Here is a 22,539-nt window from a genome sequence, read left to right as displayed (position 1 = left end):
GGGAAGACTGAATCTGCAATAAGTAAAACGCTTGGTGTAAAGAAATCAACTGTGGGAGCAATTATTAGAAAATGGGAGACATACAAGACCACTGATAATCTCCCTCGATCTGGAGCTCCATGCAAGATCTCACTCCGTGGCTTCAAAATGATAACAAGAACGGTGAGTAAAAATCCCAGAACCACCTAGTGAATGACCTACAGAGAACTGGGACCACAGTAACAAAGGCTACTATCAGTAACACAATGCACCGCCAGGGACTTAAATCCTGCACTGCCAGACGTGTCCCCCTGCTGAAGCCAGTACACACTAGAGAGCATTTGGATGATCCAGAAGAGGACTGGGAGAATGTGTTTTGGTCAGATGAAACCAAAATAGAACTTTTTGGTAGAAACACAGGTTCTCGTGTTTGGAGGAGAAAGAATATCGAATTGCATCCGAAGAACATCATACCCACTGTGAAGCATGGGGGTGGAAACATCATGCTTTGGGGCTGTTTTTCTGCAAAGGGACCAGGACGACTGATCTGTGTAAAGGAAAGAATGAATGGGGCCATGTATCGAGAGATTTTGAGTGAAAATCTCCTTCAATCGGCATGGGCATTGACGATGAGACGTGGCTGGGTCTTTCAGCATGACAATGATCCCAAACACACAGCCAGGGCAACAAAGGAGTGGCTTTGTATGAAGCATTTCAAGATCCTGGAGTGGCCTAGCCAGTCTCCAGATCTCAACCCCATAGAAAATCTGTGGAGGAAGTTGAAAGTCCGTGTTGCCCAACTACAGCCCCAAAACATCACTGCTCTAGAGGAGATCTGCATGGAGGAATGGGCCAAAATACCAGCAACAGTGTGTGAAAAGCTTGTGAAGAGTTACAGAAAACCTTTGGCCTCCGTTATTGCTAACAAAGGGTACATAACAAAGTATTGAGATGAACTTTTGGTATTGACCAAATACTTATTTCCCACCATGATTTGCAAATAAATTCTTTAAAAATCAAACAATGTGATTTTCTGTTTTTTTTTTCCCACATTCTGTCTTTCATGGTTGAGGTTTACCCATGTTGGCAATTACAGGCCTCTCTAATCTTTTCAAGTAGGAGAACTTGCACAATTGGTGGTTGAACAAATACTTATTTGCCCCATTGTAGGTACTCGTCTGTTTTTACAATCACAAAAAAAAGGTTCTGGGAGAAATCACAATGCTAGACATAGGCTTGCCACTCTTCCTTTCATGAAGGGGTCGCTACTTGGCGTCATCACCACCATCTGCTGTGCCAAGTAAATCGGCGTTCTAACGCCTCAGGTTCAAACATGTAAGGACTAATTTTAGATCATCTTTCCTAGGAGCACTCGTCATCGCTAACGTCATAAAAAGGCGGTCCTGAACGGTTACTTCCACTGGAAATGTCATTATCGTTGGTGCTACTATGGCAAAAGTCCGCCACGTCTTCTGTTGCCTTCTGTAAATGATGTCACACTTCCGGGTTTGGGAAGGCAGTGTTGTCTGAGTCCTTAAAAACGAAAAAAAAAAAAAAAAAACGCAAATTCTTATCGCAGTCATTAGAAATCTCATAGTTGTTTCGACGAACTCATCTATAGTTTAAATTTGTCAAATTACACCAAAATCTGACAAACTCTTCATCTGCGATTTAACACTTTAACGTGCAAGTCTTTTTTTTTTTTTTTTTTTCATATTTTAATTTTGACTCTTAAAATCCTTAACCCTTTACAGGGCAAGTGATAAATGAAAAAATAAATATAGCATTTTTTATTACATTTAAAAAAAAAAAAAATTAATCACTTGTATTTTTAAATATTTTTTCACATAATTATGAATACATTCAAAAAATAAAACAATATTAATAAAAGCCAAATTAATAAAAACAGAAATAAACTTTGGTTACGGCCACATATACTGTAATACTCTAGTTTTTTCCCCCACTCACAGTATCTAACTCATTGTTAGATGCCTGCCATTGACGGTGAGAGATGCTCAATTTATATAAAGTGGAAAGAATGTTCATCTATCGCTGCCATTGAAGGACAATCGATTTTGACTAGGATGTCACCCCACCCGGTGCTGTCAATGACAGACAAAGAGTTAGATGAAAAAGAAAAAAAAAAAAGTCATAAATCGTGCATGGAAGGGTTCATGTAAAAATATTCCACATTATGACATTAACTGCCTTTGTGTGATTTCATGTCATTAATGCTACAATTAATGAAACACACGTGAAGGAAGGACTTGTTGAAATATCTTTGCAACACATAAAAAAAAAAAAAAAAAAAAATCCACATTTCAGCTTTTGTACTGCCACCTCCTGTTTGTGTGTTTTACGGATTTGTGTCTTGTCATTAAAGGCCTTTGTACTGGCAACTGCCCCCCACGTTAACAACACAAACAGAGTGTAAGGGCAATTAAATGACAAAGGGCCTTAATTTCTTCCGCAGGAAGAGTTTATAAACTCATTTGCTGAACAAGTTTCTGCTTTAGTGTGATGTCTTGTATGCGTAAAATCTGAGGGCTGCAAATTAGATTTAAAAACCTGTAGGTGGCATCAAAGGCGTAGCTTTGCATAGGGACTGTAGGGACATAACACTACCAACTTTTCAATATGCTCAAATTGTCCCCACAAACTTTTAAGCAACCCTATTTGCATTATATAAAGAGTTCAGTTAAATTGGTAATTTAGATTGTCTTCCCATTCTGTATGTTGTAATGATAGAATAGACCCTACCATTATTGAGTGAATTATTTCCATTATGTTCAGACTTACATTTATCCCTTTTTTATTTGCTGAATGTGCCGGTACCCCCCCCCCCACCCCCCCACCCCCACCAAATTAACGTTTGGTTGGCTGATGACTTGAATCCTCCGTCCCGCCACAAAGACACACACACACATACTCACACAGCCCCGACAGACTCATGTTGACAACATGCCACCTCCTCTACCCCCTTCAGAGAAGAGAAATTAGTTTTTTGGGGGGTTTTTTCGGCCAGCAGCAGCCAATGTAAGTCATGTAAAAAGATGTCAATGATGTGGAATTGGGGGAAACACCACTAATTTTGCTACTGAATGTCCGACCTGCATCAGAGTTAGCATAACATTAAACTTGCTGACCTGCAAAACTACTGCGGTCAGACCAGTCTCCACAAGGAACAACAGAGTCAATCTAGCCATCCATTATTTGGATTATTGTTTGCGTTATGTGCATTACGGTAATATCGTCCCTACCAATGTTGAGACCAAACCTTCACCCTAGGGTGGCATAAATACATCAGTTTTTGAGGGACTCCTAAATTTCAAACATGTTTATCATGATTCACGTGCTTACAAAAATTGGCAAATTTTCAGTTGTGTTTAGGCACCTCATGAGATGATTCATAGGCGAAGTTTGACTTTTGAGGCGGGGGGGGGCACAACATGTTGATGACCCCAAAACGCAGTGTCAGCAATAAAATTAGCTTACAAGAATATTTATAATAATAAGTTGAAAATGAGCGTTTTTTGTTCCCCATCATTCTTGAGGGGAATTTTAAATCAGGCTGGTTAGGACAGCTACAGTATATAAGATCGTCATCCACTGAATATGGTATGCCCGTCATTGTCATGCCAGTGTAGTTACCCCAGTCAAAAATTGTATCACCTGGGCGGAGCCATATGGAGGTAGATTTGTGTCTTCATTATTCAATCAAAAAAAAAAAAAAAAAGTTTAATCAAAACATATATTTTCAATTAAAAAAAGTCATTTCAATCAAAAATAATGTGTTTGAATGTAAAAATAGATTTCAAACTCAAAAAAATGCATTTGAAAGCTATTTTTGTTTGGATTTTTATTTTTTTGATTGAAGTCAATTATTTTTGTTAAAGCAACTTTTTTTATCGAAGTAATGTTGTTTTGCGTTTGGGCTAGGACTGTCAAAATTATCGCGTTAACGGGCGGTAATTAATTTTTTAAATTAATCACGTTAAAATATTTGACGCAATTACCTCACATGCCCCGCTCAAATAGATTAAAATGACAGCAGAGTGCCACTTGTTACTTTGTGTTTTTTGGAGTTTTGTCGCCCTCTGCTGGCGCTTGGGTGCGACTGATTTTATGGACTTCAGCACCCATGAGCATTGTATAATTATTGACATCAACAATGCGGGATACTAGTTTGTTTTTTGATTGAAAATTTTACAAATTTTATTAAAACGAAAACATTAAGAGGGGCATTTAGTATGTGAGGAAATGAGGGAAAATAAAAATTAGATGGAGGTTGGGGTTATTGCTGTTTTTGTTAACTTTTATTTGGCAACTGAAGGAAAATCAGTTTTTCTATGTGTTATAGAAATAACTGTACCAAAACCGTTTTCTTTGCATTTCTGTAGTTTTAGGAGGTTTGACCCCCCCCCCCACACACACACACACAAACACACAAAATTTCTGGCTCCGTGGCGTCCTTCATGTCAGGGAGTTCCGGCAAGAAATTCTAGCCACTTTCACCCCTGTATGAAAGGAAGGAAGAAAGATGGGAGAAAGACATAAGTCACAAAGTTGAGAGACAGGAAAGAAGCTAAGAACTAGAGTTAGTTAGCAAGCAATAAAAGCCATGAGGAAAGGGCGTGAGGAAGAAAGGACAGAAGATGGAGGAAACTGCAGGGAAGAGAAGGAAGAAATAACAGAAGGGAAAGAAAAACTTGTGTGGAATTTCTCTGTCGAATGCTTTTCATAACAGTTCTTCTGAGTTGCAATTTGTTTTTCTGATCTCATAGTAGGCCGGATAGAACAGTCCCATCTGGTAGTCCAGGTTGCTTTAGCAAGTCACTCATTCATACATTGTACACAAACTTCATGTGACATGATCCGTAACTCCATCTATAGGTGTTACGCTATCATTCCCACCATTTAAAGAGCTTTCCCACCTCCCTCACGACCTCCGTTTCGCCTCGCCAGACACCCAAAATGACCCGCTGCCCACTGTACTCCGAGTGCGTGCTTCTGTGTTTCATTCCAGTGTTTTCCAGCTAGAAAAAGAGTGTGAGGGAATCCAGCATGGCCAGTGAGCATGTATATCAAGGCCATCTCACGGCTGGCTGGAGGCACCCCGGGTGGCCCGCCGTGGTCGATGCTGCACTGGTGGCTGGACACACAGAATGGGATAATCTCCCACTTTCTTTCGGGCCGTCAACACACACACGAACGCACGCCATTATACTGGCTTGCCCACCGAGGGCTAGTTGAGGGCAGACTAAGTATTTCTATAGATCCACCAAGTTTCATCATGGTGTCCACAGTGGTATGAAAAAGAATCTGAACCTTTAGGAAATTCTCACATTTCTGCACAAAATCACCATCAAATGTGATCTGATTTTGTCAAAACCACACAGATGAAAATACAGTGTCTGCTTTAACTAAAACTACCCAAACATTTATAGGTTTTCGTATTGTAATGAGAATAGTATGCAAACAATGGCAGAAGGGGGAAAAATAAGTAAGTGAACCCCCTGCCGAAGTAGACCTAAAGAGCAATTGAAACCAATTTTGCTAATGAGTGGTTTAAAGCTACCCTGCCCACTATAAAACACACACCTTGTATGAAATGTCATGATGAGAAACATTGTCTGATGTGCATCATGGCTCGGTCAAAAGAGCTGTCTGAAGACCTGCGATTAAGGATTGTTGATTTGTGTAAAGCTGGGAAAGGATACAAAACCATCTCTAGTAGTCTGGATGTTCATCACCGTTGCTTCTCTCCCAAGGATTGGCCGTCCACCAAAGATGACGCCAAGAGTTCAGCGCAGAATACTCAGACAGGTAAAAAAAGAACCCTAAAGTAACGAAATCAATGGCACAGTCCAATATTTCTGTGCACACATCATCTATGTTTAAAACTATGGCCAAAAATGTGTTCATGGGAGGACTCCACGGAGGAAGCCATTGCTGTCTAAAAAACATTGTTGCTCGTTTAAAAAAGGCAAAAACGCACTTGGACACTCCACAGAAGTTTCGGCAAAATATTTTGTGGATTGATGAAACCAAAGTTGAATTGTTTGGGAATAACACTAAGATATGCTTGATTGTATGACCATTATACTCTGCGGGTTATACAAGTTTGCTCTAAGAATACAGTTTTAGCCCATTATCATGTGCTTACATTTTTATTACCGGCAATTGCTCACATTCTGCTGATAAATAGATACACACACATATGTTGATTCATCACACAACGTCTCAGTACTTTTCCACCAAACAACTTCGAGTGCAAATGTGTGTTCAAAACAATCTTGCTCGCTCAAGAGTGTGACTGTTAATTTGATCAAGAGTGTGACTGTTAAATCAATGACTAGAATAAGGAACTTTGCCCGATCAAAACTGCCACGTTGGACAACAGTGTTGTAACTATATTACGCCCAGCAACAAGCCCTCAATAAAAGTCAGCAGCGCGGGGAGTCCGGAGAGAGACCTCGGTGAGATTCCGATTTGGCACGTTGCGCTCTCCGACTCTCCCCAAAACTGCCTCCTTGTGTCCTGCCTTTGTCACTTCGCTCTGGGTCAACAGCTAAATTGAAGAAGGTGTTTTAGACCCAACAAACACACAACGTCATGTGTGGAGGAAAACCACCAACATCAACACCTCATCCCCACCGTGTAACATGGTGGAGGGACCATCCTGATTTGGGGCTGTTTGTTACTGCAGGACCTGGATAACTTGCAATCATTAATGGAAGAATGAATTCAAAAGTTTAGCAGGATGTTTTGCAGGAAAACCTGAGGCCGTCCGTCAAACAGTTGAAGCTAAAAAGAGGATGGATGCTGCAACAAGACAATGATCCAAAACACAGAAGTAAACCAACTTCAGAATGGTTTCAGAAGAACAAAATATACCGTATTGGCCCGAATATAAGACTGTGTTTTTTGCATTGAAATAAGAATGAAAAAGAGGGGGTCGTCTTATATTCGCGGTGTAGACATCATACCCATTCACGACGCTAGATGGCGCCAGATTTCATTGAAGCGATGTTCTGTCATGACAGATTTCAGCTACGCTCCCCATTCACGACGCTAGATGGCGCCAGATATCATTAAAGCGATGTTCTGTCATGACAAATCTCAGCTACTGTCGAGTTTAACCAGTTTGTATTATTTTATTGCAAAGTTTGTCCTTATTCAGATTTGTTTCAAGACTACAGTTACAGTTAGACTTCACTTTGATGGTGAATGCAGTTATTGCAATTTTGTTGTTTTAGCACAAAAGATTAGTTTATTTACATTTTAAAAACCAGAAGCCATTCATTTACGAATGTGAGTGCACTTTAGTTTACATATTTGAATGTTCAGATATTAAGATTTGAATGAGGCAAATTTTCTCTCAAATATATTGTTATACTCATTTGTTTCGGATGTACTGTAATTATTTTCTGTATAAAAATTAATTTGGTGTTCAAAAACTCTTTTTTGAAACTTGAGTCTTGAAAAAGAGGGGATCTTCTTATAATTAGAGTCGTCTTATATTCTAGCCAATACGGTACATTCTGGAGTAGCCAAGTCAAAGTCCTGACTTGAACCCCATTGAGATGCTGTGGCATGACCTAAAGACAGCGATTCATGCCAGACATTCCAGGAATCTGACTGAACTACAGCAGTTATGTAGAGAAGAATGGGCCAAGATTAGTCCTGATCGATGTGCCAGACTATCTGCAGCTACAGGAAGCGTCTGGTTTGAGTTAGTGTTGCCAAAGGGGGCGCCACAAAATATTAAATGTGATGGTTCACATAATGGTGTACCGCAAGCAACACGTCACTTCCGTTCATTAATATTCATGACATTAGCTACTGTTGCTAAGTAGGGACAAGCCACTGTTTGTCCCTAATAGGAAATGAATGGAAACTGTGTACGAAGGAGATGTTTACAGAGCTAAACCTACCAATTCTCTCTGAAAATGACGTGCCTGGTGCCAAATTCACTGGCAAAGATGTGGAAGAACATAAAAATGTTCAGTTAAAGAGATGGCTTGAGTGTCGAAGGCTGAAAAAGACAAAAAAAACGAGCCGACCTAAGCATAGCCTTAGCTTTTTTATCGACGCGACTGACAATGACATTCTCCTGTTTCAACTAGCTATCCTTTACCATCAGCCCTGTCTTTCTTATATATCCTCTGGTTGTCCTAGGTCTGACCGTTCTTGGGGGTAATTTAGTTAGCTTTGTGTAGCGGTCGCAAATGCTACTCAGTGACAGCCAACGAACACTTTTAATTTTTTCATTGATAACACATCTTAATCCTATAATTCATTTACACTGCCCCCTTACTAAAGTTGTTTATATATATATTATATATATATATATATATATATATATATATATATATATATATATTTTTTTTTTTTTTATTATTAAATTTATTAGGATCATGGAAGCTTCCACTTGGGGAAAATATATACATACAGTATATCCTGTATATACATAATATAATAAAAATATACAGTACTGTGCAAAAGTTTTAGGCAGGTGTCCTGCCTAAAACTTTTGCACAGTACTGTATATATATACATATATATACAAAACAACAGAGACGGTAACAGTGCCAGTCAGATACCATTGTAATTCTTGTCAGGTCATTCATTGTCAGACAGAAGCAGTACGGCACAACGTTACGCTAAAAAAAATAAGGTAAAAATATAAAATTGGCTTACCTCTTTGTCCTCTGAAAGACCATGCCAACCCAACAAAACGTTTACTACATATGAAATGTGAATGGATTCACCGAGCTGGTGTTAAAGTCTGCGCAAGTTGATTCGGTCTTCACATTTTTTCCTCCCGAGTTTTTGGTTTCCGGAAACGTATGAAGAAAATATTCTTCATGTGTCGTAATGTCTAGAGTGTTTCTTCAAGTTCCAAAAAAGCAATGCGTGATCGGCATGTTCGTTTTTGAAAGATTACCGGCGAAAAGTAGCACAAATTACGTTGTTTCTATGCGAGGGCGGGTCTATAATGTCCCACTTCAGCTTTACTTTCACGTTACGATGCGACGTCACGGTCTAAAAATAGCATGCGTGCGGTACACTATTATTTTTTCCCCTTCTGTCATTGTTTGCATACTATCCTCATTAAAATATGAAAACCTATAAATGTTTGGGTGGTTTTAGTTAAAGCAAACACCGTTTTTTCATCTGTGTGATTTTGACAAAGATCAGCTCACATTTGATGGTGATTTTATGCAGAAATGGGAGAAAAACCAACAGGTTCAGACACGTTTTCATACGACTGTATCTGTTTCTTTATAAAGTTTTCTCCATCGACTTACATTAGTTTGAGAGGCAGATCTAACACATTCAAGATGAATGTGCTCTCACAATGCACATTGTGTGAAAAAAATAAACATTCATTTGATCGCAACGGCCTAGTTTTTCATGAATTTAGCTGTAGGGACGAGCAGAAGGATGTGTCAGCACCCCCAACGTGTGTGTGCATGCGTGTGGTTTTGAATAAAGGGCTTAATTCAGCAGCGGCAACTCGCTTGAGCGCTCCCGCTGCTCGGCCACAAAGACGTCTAATTGACACCGCGGATTTGGGCCAGCGCCTTGAACTGTTCCCCTTCCAATCCTTCAGTCAACGTTCACAACAGGCAGCCGGGGCTTATTTGTATGCAGGCCGGAGTTGATGCTCGCACGCGTAAACAGTACGCCGCTCTGAACGACTCAAACGGGAGCCGTTTATTGGCCGTTTGGGTGTTTTTATAAACGTTATAAAAAGGTAGGTGGAAAAAATGCAAAACATCCATCTATTATGGTCGTGCTGCAGGCACATTTGTAAATAAAAAGATATGCAACAACAACAAAGGTAGAGTTTGGACTCACATATTTATTGGAAATCACATGAGGGCAATATTGGAGGCGTTTTGCAATTATGGAAATCAATGCAAAGGCTTGAGAGAAAGATTAAACATATGAAGATAAAAAAAAAATGAAAAAGAAACATTTATTTTATGATTACAACTTTATTGGGTATCAGTAGGTGTTAATAGTATACCATGTATGTCTCACTATAATGGAATGCTGTAATGTATAATGCTGTAATATTACTCAGCTAATAGGCAAGGAAGTAATCATATTGAAAATGTATTAGTGCCAAAGTGTGTGTATCTAATTTAAATGTTTTGAAAAGTGTGGGGTAATGAAATACATGAAATTTATAGGTTTATTATTATAAAAATAATCCAACATAATAGTAATGTTCTTTTTTCTGTTTACACAAAAATACAACATTTGATCCAATTTAAAAAACAAATGTCTTTGTTTTTTTTTTTTAGTTAATGAAAAGAAGTATGAAATGAATGAAAAAGTATTTTCCTTTTCATTTTTATCCAGAAAAAAACATCTTTGTTGGACTTAAAATCAATTGGATACAATAAAAACACTCAACATGTACTGTGTGTCAATTTCTTAAATACAAATTTGATTAGACAATATATTTTTTGCTCACATTTGACATGTTTTGTCCAATCAAATGAATTCCAATTAAATTACATCCTGACTGTTTTTGGAATAAAACAGAATTTGATGATAAATTTGATGATATATCTTCTGTACTGCTTATCCAGGGTCGTGGCGGTGCTGGAGTCAATCCCAGCCAACTATAAGCCAGAGGCGAGGTACACACGAAACTAGTTGCCAGCGAATCGCAGTGGAAAAATAGACCAAGGGTCGGCAACCCAAATTGTTAAAAGTGCCATATTGGAGAAAAAAAAAAAAAAACAGAAAGCAAAAAATAGAAAGCCTTATATAAGCCTTATAATGAAGGCACCACATGTTCTATGTATCTATAGTAGTTATATTACCCTACTACCAAAATGACTAAGTTAGCTACAAATACATCATGAGCCTTCATGATTATTTTCCGCACTATAAGGCACACCTGAAAGCCTTCAATTTTCTCAAAAGCCGACAGTGTGCCGTATAATCCGATGTGCCTTACATAAGGATCAGTATTGGTTAATCATGGCATGACATTCCATGTAGCTCTGCTCCACCTTGTGGATGCATAACGCAACGTCAACCAATACTACTACTACTACTACTGCACCTTCTAATGTAGTGCGCCCTATACATGAAAACGGTTTTAAAATAAGCCATTTATTGAATGTGCGCCTTATACACTGATGCACTTCTTATTGCGAAAAATACGCTAAATCATAGACTCCACCATCAGTTGACAAGACAGCTCCCGCAGACACTTCGCCACGCCTTCCCGTAGGGGGCCGACTCTGGCAGAACGTTGAGTTGGCTTTCACTGTGATAAACTCAAACACACGCTGCGTTCTAATGTCGGATTTAGGTGGAAATAGGACAAAGGTTTTACTGCATACAAGCAGGCAGGAGTGTGTCAAGAGTGATTTGGTCGAGGATTCAAGGTACCATATTTTTCGGACGATAAGTCGCAGTTTTTTTTCATAGTTTGACTGGGGTGGCGACTTATATGTGAAATTATTAACACATTATGATTTCATTTCACATGTTATTTTGGTGTTTTGGAGTGACACTGAAGATTTGGTAAACTTGTTAGCATGTTCTTTATGCTATAGTTATCTGAATAACTTAATAGCTATGGCCACGTTCGCGTTCTGCCTTTGGCAATGTGTGCTCAATTGTATTATTGACTTTTTTATATTGAAATGCATGCTTTTAGTTTGTGGCGCCTTAATACCCACATGGGGGCGCACTTGCACTTGTTTACGTGAAGAAGAGCGCTCACAGGCCAGAAGAAGACCGACAGCTACATAGCTCTGACTGAGTGGGCGAGTTAGCGAGAGAGAAACACGGCTGCGAACCTACGTTCATTGTTTATGCTTGTAAAATATCTCTACAGAGGCAACGCCTGTGTGTATAATCTTTTCTGTTGTTGTTGTTGTGTGTTTTCCACCCGCGATCAGACACTTAAAGCCAGTTATGTGGTTGCTTGAACGATGCGCTAATGCTAGCGAACGCATGCTAACCGTTTGTGTCATGTCATTGCTGTAAAAGCACCTAAGTATCATTTATTTACATCGATGCAAACCTGTTTGGTATCGAGGACGAAATTGATTCAGCAAATTATACGGACGTCCAGCATCGTCACTTGGGAGTTTAGCCCGGACCGAGCCGTAGCGTCCTGGTGAGGACAGTATATTCTATTGCCTTTCAACACGACATGTCTCTTCTATGTATTGGATTTTATCAAATAAATTTCCCCCAAGTAAATTTCCCCCAAAAATGCGACTTATACTCCGGTGCGACTTGTATGTATTTTTTTTTTCTCTTCGTTGGGCATTTTATGGCTGGTGCGACTTATACTCAGGTGCAACTTGTATTCCGAAAAATACAGTAATTATTATATTAAATAGTACCAAGCATGCACTTTGAAACCTTGTGAAAAAATTCAATGGATAAAATTTGTTTAACTTTGGCTTAAAATATTTACATAAAATGAATGATAACCGCCGTTTTTTTTTTTTTGCTTTTAACCAAGAATCTAGACTGTTTTACGTTCATAATGATATAAATTACGCGATTTCAGCATTTATTTACGAGAATTTTCAACTTAAAAAGCTCTTTCGTGACGGCCGCCATGTTGGGTTACACAATACTGTAACTTTTGCTTGAAATATTTGCGTAAAATGAACCAAAACTGCCGTTTTTTTGCTAATAACCAAGAATCTTGACTGTTTTACGTTCATATCTATACAAATTCGGCAATTTCAACATTTGCTGACAAGAATTTTTAACTTAAAAAGCTCTTTGTTTTGTGACGGCCGACATGTATTTCTACATAATAGCGGAATTCAACCTACAGTAAATAAGTTGTGATTGTATATAGAAAAATGCAAATTATGCTTTTGTTGAGTAAAATTCAGATGATTCTGCATGCATTCCTCAAGTATTTTCAAGTAAGATTTGCTGTTAAATTAAAAAAAAAAAAAAAAAAGTTGCTATTTTGGGCAAAAACGTATATGTTAATCACCTATATTTTCAGGATCAATAACAATTTATCTATGCACTTGATGATTTTTGTGCGTCTCGTGTAAAATTTGTGAATTTCATAGCCATTTTAAGTTTAGTTATACTTGTATTTTAAAAAATTAATCGGGATTTCATTAAGGAATGACTTTGAATTTTTTTACGTCGCGGCTCATTGGGACTCATATATGCCTAAGGGAGGTGCCTGTTTTGGTTTTAGGTCGCTAGCGGCTTTGGTTTTGAAAATATTAGAATTTTAAGTCTTTGAAAATAAGCTCCCAATGGATCGGCCCGAGCCCCGTGTCCCGTCAACTGATAGTGAAGTCTATGGGTAAATGTTTATTTTCCCTGCAGTGCATCCTATAGAGAATGACAAACCACGTGACTACTCTGTTGTATAATGCCGCCTCAAGTTTAACTTCATTATAATATTAGTGAATTAGAACAATATTTGAGTCATGTTTGTCCTCCTAAAGAAACCGTAGTAAAACAAAAAATATATTTCACTCCCCCATCTTTTTACATTTTCAAACATTTTTGAAAACGTATTGAGTTCATTTTGTCTACACTTATAGATTAGTTGATTTTTTTTCTTTTATCACTGACAATTGTTTTAGGTTTTGTTAATTACCTGGCATGTTTCGGCGACTACTTCAGCCTTTATCAGAGTGTCACCGGTGTTGGTGCGAACTAAAATCAAACAAAACGAACACACAGATATGATGATGTTGCCGTACGTGAGAGGAGTTACGCAACGTATCCAAAGAACAATGAGGAAATACAACATAAACACACCAGTAAAAACAATAAACAACAATCTGCCAGCTATTGGTCAATCCAAAGGACAAAATCCACCCAGAAAACAACTGCAACTCCGCGCATGAAATTTAATGCAAATCATGCAATAAATCATACATCGGGGAGACAGGGAGGAGCTTTATTACAACAAAAAAGAACACAACAAGGAGTGTGAGAAGGAGACGGCAACAAGAACAAGTGCAACAAAACAAACAAGAGCAATAAAAGAACAAGCACAACAGGAACACCACAAGTCAGCCATTACTGACCACTGCAAAAGGTAAAACCACATTATGAACTGGGCAAAGGCCTGAGTCATCCGCACCGAAAAAAACAAACATCAGCGCTGGATCAGGGAGGCCATTTAAATCCGCAAGCAGGGCCCGAGGACCATCAACAGGGACGAGGGGACTTACATGCTCTCTACTACCTGGACCAGCATCCTGGAAGAGTAAAAGGTCAGCAGAGGGCGTGGTTTGCCTGTCAAATTTTACAGGTGAGTCACGTCTTCATCCATCAGATGATAAAGATGCGTCACACCAACACCAGTGACACTCTGATGAAGGCGAAAGTAGTTGGCGAAACATGTCAGGTAAATAAAACAACCTAAAACAATTGTCTGTGATTAAAGAAAAATTGAACTAACTTTTGAAATGCTTCAGGGAGCTACTAGGGCAGTACTAAAGAGCCATGGGTTGCTGAACCCCGAGATAGACAAGCAATCGCGAACATACACTCATACCTAGGGACAATTTTCTTGTGGTCAATCAGCCTACCCTGCATGTTTTTGGGATTTGGGAGGAAGGCGGAGTACCCGGAGAAACCCCACGTAGGCACAGGAAGAAAATGCCAACCCCAAATACGAAGGCCCTGGATTGAACCCTTAATCTCAGAACTGTGAGGCACACATGCTAACACTCATTTACCTTGCCACCATAATCCTATTATAGTAATGAAAATCATATCATTTTCTGCAGTTTTATCTTGCATTTTGTTCCTGCTCTTGATTGCAGCGTTGCATCATCATTGGCGATGAATTGTCACTTCATCTGTGGAGAAAACAAAAACTTGAGTTAAATCATGGTGTCGTCACCATAATGGCAATAAAAAAGGAAATGCCGTTTCCAATAAACAAACAGGCTGAGGCCATCTTTGACATATGTCGCTGTAAGTGCGTGCTTGTGTATTTGCTTGTGCGTCTATCAGCTGTCTGCATCAATGGCGTGTGTGTGACACGCACCCCTCCGCCCTCCCAACCGGCGCTGGTAGACAGTGACGGGTCAGGGGTCAAGACAGAGTCTGTCTGGGTTTACTGGCTGACCCTAACGCCTGCAGCATGCACACACGCACACACATAGACACGTAAGGAGGTGAGGGGGTGTTTGCACCAGTGTTTGCACCCCTTACCAAACTAATATCACCTTTGGGATTAGCTTCCAGACAGAAATACATTGACCCCCACCACACAAACACCAAATATAAACACACACACACACACACACACACAGACTAGATGTGCTTGGTCATAAAACCACATGGCGTGATGCTGAGTCTTTGAGAAGCGTCTCATTAGATTTAAGGGGAGCAGAGGGGCATCGTCATGGGGGGACAGGAAGCTACACAAAATACACAACAAATGCAGGATTATCCGCACTGTACACTGTACTCATACACATAACAGTTTTTTTTCTGCTCACTTATGTAAACGAAAAATTTGCAATAATTTGGGCAATTCTTGTTGAAATAACCTTTTATTTTGACAATATTAAAAGAGAATATTTGATATATCATACATTTCTCTTTTCAGGTTCAGAAATGTTATTCACTGCAACCCATTGCCTGCCAATGATGTAGATGTCCAATTCACCATGTAACATAGATTTTGTACACATGTTCTAAGTGGGATTTCCTAGTTTGTTTTGTCGCATTGGCAGATTAAAACCACTTTTGTTTCCCAAAAAGTTTAGGTTGGTGGTCATAACTTTGGAATTTTATACGTATATAGCGGAAAACACTCCCAAGGCTGAAAAAGCCTTTTCTGCTCTTGCGCCCCTCTTTGAAATGAACTGCTTTATTTTAGGCCAAAAGAACTGTTGTTTGATAGAACAATACGTCTATATATATGCTGCCATAGGAGTTTCATGGTGCGTTATGTCTCGGACTATTTTTAATTTGTTCGTTTTACCCTGGAGACACCTGTTTACAGACACTGCGCAACCGCTTTTGTTTCATCCCAGCCATAAAAAGAAGTAATTAATTATATTTATCATTCAAAATATTCATTTATATTATATTATTATTATTATGTTATATACCGGTATATATTGATTTTTAGCTTAGAATCACAAATTTATGTCTAATTTTTAGTTAAAAAAAAAAAAAAAAAAACGACTAAAAATTTATTCACTCGCATTTTTTAAACTTTTAAACAAATTACTTCACAATGAAAAAATAGTGTCTGTAAATAGGTCACGGATATCTACCAAATAACTATCGCAAAAAAAATTGTATTCCCCTGGAAATGTTTTTTCTTAGCACAGATTAAAATCAAGCCAAATAAAAAAATGTATACAGTAAAGTTATCATTAAATATACAGCTGACTCCTCGTTTAGCCATGTTTATTTAAAACACAGGGCTAAATTAAATCTACATTTTGTCACACACCAATTTCCTTTATTATTGTACATCCACCTACATGTCGTAATGCATGCATATTGATTATCCAAGACTTGGGCAGACAAAGGGGGGTCATCTTGAAGTTTTGTTATTTATTATGTACCAGGATGGGTGTCCAAAACCTTTTTTTTAAATGAGACACTTAAAGAAAATTTCAGAGGTCTCGAAAATGTGTATTTTTCACTCACCTGATCCGGCTTACTTTTAAGGTGTTCAAAATTTTTCTCCCTCCAGAAAATACAGATTTTAAGGTTTACAATGATGTATCACACATGCATATAGGACAATTTTGAAATTTGGCCAAACTGGGGGTCTCAGAGCAGAACTTCAAGTCACCTAAGTGTTTTCCGCCATATACATACAGTATATTTGTACATTTTCCTCCTTATTTTATAGACTTACTTTGACCTGAAACACGGACAAATGACATTTAACATAAATATTTGCTGCATAATTAGGACATAAAATCGGAAATGTTGAATCTAGCCTCCAATTTTAGCAAAAAGAAACTTTTACCTTTTTATTTGCACTTTTTCATTTAGTTTAGACAAAATCAACACAAATAAATCTATTACAAGCCAGGACCAAATATTATTTTTGATGACTGGCTGTGAATGCTCATGTTTCAGTGCCGCTGACAGTGCTAGACGTCCAATCCATCGCTGCCAACCTCCCAGTCAAAATGTCAAAATATCCAAGTCACATTGCATCTTGGAATATGCTTGAACACAGTCAAGACTGCAGTGGGCCTTCAATGCAGAATTTGGAAGAATTTCGCCAACTAGCAAACAAAGTTGGACTTGGTACCAAAACTTTTAACTCTTGACAATTATAATATTATGACAATTATAAAATGAACGAAAACAGAAATACACTCTGCCTAAGGCTGTCAGTAACACTCTAAAGTTTATGGGTTCTTTTTTTTTGTTTAATTTCTTAGTATTTGACTAGGGATGGGAATCGAAATCCGATTCCAGTTCCGAACCGGTTCCGAGTGTTTCGAGGCCTCGACATCACAATGAAAAAGCCTTAACGATCCCTTTAACGATCCCTAAAAACTCATATTGCGTCGTGACGTGTCTTGTTGTCCAGACGCATCAAACTAGCATGGCGCCAAGAGCCACTCACTCCAAAGTTTGGCTACACTTCACCAGGAAAAAGGGTGAAAATGAAAGGTTACGATAGTTCAGCACGAGCATTGCCGCCGTAAACAAAACGTAGGTTCGAACGCTCGAAAGTGTGTCTTCACTTCACGAGGAAAAATTAAAACAAAGCGACTCGCAGTCATTGCAAGGTGGAGATAACTGCATCGGGAGGGAATAGACCGCACTGTCCTCACCGAGACGCAAAGGCTCAGTCCTGGCTATACAGCTAGCTAAACTCCCAAATGACGATGCAGAAGACGTTGGTATAATTTGCTGACTTTATTCAACCATCACTTGAAACTAAAAATAGAAATGAAACAACAACAATTTTGTCCCCAATAACAAACAGGTTTGCATCAACGTAAATCAGCGATGATTAGTTGTTAACACAGTCATAACAAACAGTTAGCATGCGTTCGCTAGCATTAACACATCGTTTAAACCACTACACAACTGGATTTAAGCGTCCGATCGTGAGTGGAAACACACAACAACAACACAGAAGACGATACATACAGGCGTTGCCTCTGTAGATATTTTACAAACATTAACAAAGAACGTAGGCTCGTGGCAGTGTTTCCCTTTCTCACTAACTCGCTCACTCGCTTGGATGCAGCATTTCTTCTTCTGCGCGTGTAAGCATGCTCTTCTTCACGTGAGCGCGTTCTTCTTCGCGTGAGGAAGCGCAAGGGCACCACCACTTGAGCGTGAAAGCGCCATAAAAACTCAAAGGTCCGCATTTCAATAACCTGGTAAGTGAAAACAGGGGTCCCCAAACTACGGCCCGCGGCTCCATATTGGGTCCGGCCCCCTGAACAATTCCAGAGAGCATTTTGAATTGTTTTTGTTTTTTTTCTCCCTCAGTAGTGTTATTTATTTCCTGGCCTTTTTCAGTGAATAAATCCGAGAGGGTTATTTGGTTATTATCTATTTAATTAACAGTGCTATTATTATTTATTATTATCATATTATTATTTTTATTTTATTTACTTTTGTTCCGTGAAGAATCCACAGAGGGTTATTTGATTGTGGCTTTCTGAAAAACAATAATTCTTTTACATTTACGCACTCCTGCAATCGTCACAATTTTTCTGTTACAAACTGACCCCGGCCTCTCATCAGAGAAGGGAAAAGTTATGTGGCCCTCACAGCAAAATGTTTGGGGACCCCTGCTTTAACACATATTGCCAAAGGCAGAACAACGACCTATATGCCAATATATACCAATATTTTTTATTTCTTTTAGAAAAATGTTTCAGTAAAATGTTACACATTCTTGTGCATTTGCCACTTATTGCCACAGGTAACATTGAGGCTTTGGGCCTCTTTTGACCTCGTTGTGAGTTTGTAAGGTTGTGACTTCTAATTAAACAAACTCGATGCCAATCAAAATGTTTGTTCTTCCTTTTCCCGAAATTAGAATCAATAAGAGAATCGATAAAGAATCGAATCGTTAAGCAATATCGATAATGGAATCGGAATCGTAAAAATCCTATCAATTCCCATCCCTATATTTGACTCATTGCCTGCCAGTACAGTAAAGGCCCCTCTTAGCCAATTGGATGCCAGGAAGATGCTGGACAATAACCAATGGGAGAGCTATAAGTATAGACCTTTTCACATACACCTGAACACAGTTTAAATCCCAGGATTTAACCGGGCAGGCCTTGTATGTGAAAGCAATTTCCCGGGTCTACTGACACAGAGATTACCCGAACATTTCAAGGGTCATAGTATAACGTCCAGGACTTTCCTGGGAAGCTGTTTGCGTTAAGTTCACGGGTCACAGCATGATGGCTGATGACGTAAATATTATGGCGGGCCGATCGTCACTTCCTTTTTCTTCAAAGTAAGACAAAAAGCGGTAAACAAACATGGCAATTATCAACATAGCAAGCTGGAAATAGCTAAATTAAACTGAAAACATCACGAAATTAAATTGCTACTGGTTCGTAGAGCTAAGGAAGCAAGTCCAAAGAATGATTAAAAGTATAAATAAATGAAAAATAAAATGTCAACCACTCCTTTATGTCTGCGATTTCTGCATCGTGACCCTTGTTATATTGCCATGTTTCACCCATAAAATCCCCCCAAAATCCAGCTGTGGCCATTCACAGCTGTGTCTTGACACTCAGTGATACATGCTACATGGAGTTTTTGGATCAAAAAGAGGTAAGTACGCGATAATATCTCTTTAAAGTCTTGTCATCTGTAATTCTGCTCTCATGTCCTCTCACCTCCAGATAGATTTTTTTTAAAATGCCCTCCTGTTCAAAATTTTTCTTCCCCCAGAAAATTGAGATTTTAAGCTTTCCAATGATGTATCACTCATGCATGTCGGACAATTTTGTAATTTGGCCAAATTGGGGGTCTCAGAGCAGAAGTTCAAGTCAACTGAATGTTTTCCGCCTTATACAAATGTTGAAGCGTAGGTGAGACAGAACACGTTTGCGAATGTTTGAAAACGGCGGTGTTGTTGTGCTGAACCGGAAACAACGTTCTGAGCGGACTAATCACAGTCCTTCGACGTTGAAGCCACGTGCGTTGGTGTGACGTGTAGTCAGGATTTTTTGGAGGTGCACGTCAGGCTACGTTGTAGGGTTGTAAATCTGGTCTGTGTTAACGGCGAAGGTCCGCCATCACAGCTACGCGGAAGCATAAATCAGCCTTAAGAAGGCGTGGACCTAAGTGAACATAATCAGGGAAGCAAGGCAGGGTTATGAAACTTTTTTTTTTCCCCAAAACATTCAGACAAAAAACAAAGTACAAACAAAAACTCAGGTGGTCAACCAAAGTATCGAAAAACAAATTATAAACAAAAACACAAACATGACAACCAACAAAGACTGGACAAAAACTGGGAGCTTAAAAACAGGGGTAACGAAACGAGATAGTGAGTACCAAAAGTAGAGAGGAAGTTGATTGGCCAAACGCCAAGTAACAGGTGACATGATTGGTTCAATCAAAACAGACACAAAGGAAACAAGACAGAATGAGACACAAGGAAGCACAAACAAATTATAGTCAACAAAACAAACACTGTGACAGAATGCTCATCTTTCATTGCCAGTGGTGGCGCTAGACATCCAATCCATTTTGACAGTCAGAATGGATTGGATAGCTAGTGCCGTCAACCAATGAGTTCAATGAGTGCCCTATAAATTGTTAAATGTGGTCTGAAAACTATCCCCTGCGATAAAACAGGGTTCACTCTAATCCAATCTGTGATCAATTTACAGCAAGCGAGACTCTTTGGACAGAAAGTCAAATCCAAGTAGTGTGAGGCTGCTGAATCCCAGCTCAGAAATAAGAGGTCAAACAGCGGAGGAGCCGACCACAGAAGGGGAGAAACTCCCCTAAATAAGCCCGAGTGTTAAACCTGTTAATCCCCCTGCATTATTACAACATCTGTGAGGTCTAGTGAGGCTCTGGTGGTGATTAGTAAGACAGATGTAAACAAAATCCTTGCTGAATAGGAGTAGGAGACGAGCGGGACGAGCGGCGATGGAGAGCCAAAGCGGGGAGGGAGCTGGAGATTTAGAGCTAAAAAGTGAGGAGCCGCCAGAGAGGAAATGGGCGTAACGTGCTGGATTTGAAGAGAGGGGATCCTTTGGGGGGTGGCTGTGAGACCTGGAGGGGGCTTAGGGGCAGCAGATTGGGAGATGGGACGAAACACATGGGAGGTTGGGTTGCTGGCTGTTATTTATGCAGAGTGAGGCTGATGAGTGAAGGGTGTCTGGTGGGACCCCATCAATGGGCCTGAGAAGTGAGGGGTACAGATTTTTGGGGGGAAGTGAGAGCAGTGTGGAGCAGAGGTACCTGGGAGGGGTCTCAACTAGCCATTTAGGCTACACTTTCCACCTCACGTCCAAGTGACGTTTGGTTTTGGGATGGCCCACTCCATAATATAATTGATTAAAAAAAAACATTATTGTCTAATGTCTTTGCTAAGTCGATCAGTAGGACTATCTGTGAGCTTCAGATTCAAAGCCTACCAGAAGATGAAACAAAGCCTTTAAAGTAGTTACAAAACATACTGTATGGACCAGACATGTCCAAAGTGCGGCCCGGGGGCCAAATGCGGCCCGTGGTCAAATTTCATCCGGCCCCCAGCCTCTGTCATAAGATCAATATTGTCTGGCCCGCACACAGACTTAATAAATTGGTCAGCAGTACTGCTACCAGCATATGAAGTAGCCTACACACTAAATACTGCTCCTCAATTACCCACTAAAAGGCAGCAGCACTCTAAGCAACATTACCCCGTGTGATCCTTGACTTCCAATTTTCTAAAATGGCGACAACCAACAAAAAAAAAAGTTGACTGCGACGGCTGACGCTTCAAGAATAGATGGAAATTGGACTATTTCTTCAATAGAATATGCAACAACTGTGTCTGCCTCATTTGCAAAGACACAGTCGCTGTTTTTAAAGAATTCAATGTGAGGCGATATTACCAAACAAGACACGCTAACATGTATGACAAGATTACAGGGAAGATATGCAGCGAGAAATTAAAGCAACTTTTGAAGCTAGTTTAATTTCACAGCAGCAGTATTTCGCAAGAGCCCAAGAGTCGAAAGAGAACGCTAGTTGTGAGATTGTTGAAATTATTAATTTAAAAAATATAATAAAACAAATGTGACACACAGAATGGCTTGCTAAGATTTGCTTAAATATATTGTTCTGCGTAAAGGACGTCAGCCAAGGTCGGCGCCCCACATTTTTACCACACCAAATCTGGCCCCCTTCGCAAAAAGTTTGGACACCCCTGGTATAGACTAAAGATATGCGAGTCAAGCAATTCTACTTGACATCACTCAGCCAATCGAGTATGAGACAAAAAGGTTTTCATGAAGAATAGTCCCTCAAAATCTGAAGATGACGAAAAAATTCTGGCAGGATAATTTAGGGCTCAATTTTCTGGCTGGAGAAAAG

The 22,539-nt window shown here is 39.4% G+C and overlaps 1 long non-coding RNA gene across 2 annotated transcripts in view; it reads right to left on the bottom strand.

Annotated features, from left to right (window-relative positions):
- Positions 1-9,866: 9,866 nt before the first annotated feature.
- Positions 9,867-22,539, bottom strand: part of LOC130918850 (uncharacterized) — a 96,285-nt gene continuing 83,612 nt past the window's right edge. For both annotated transcript variants that reach the window (XR_009063845.1, XR_009063844.1), the window contains exon 5: positions 9,867-14,828. This is a non-coding gene — a long non-coding RNA (uncharacterized LOC130918850). The remainder of the gene's footprint in view (positions 14,829-22,539) is intronic.

Source organism: Corythoichthys intestinalis, chromosome 7 (assembly GCF_030265065.1).
Source record: "Corythoichthys intestinalis isolate RoL2023-P3 chromosome 7, ASM3026506v1, whole genome shotgun sequence".
Taxonomy (NCBI): Eukaryota; Metazoa; Chordata; class Actinopteri; order Syngnathiformes; family Syngnathidae; genus Corythoichthys; species Corythoichthys intestinalis.
Note: the sequence above shows the minus strand (reverse complement) of the source record. Positions and strands in the feature narration are given on the sequence as shown.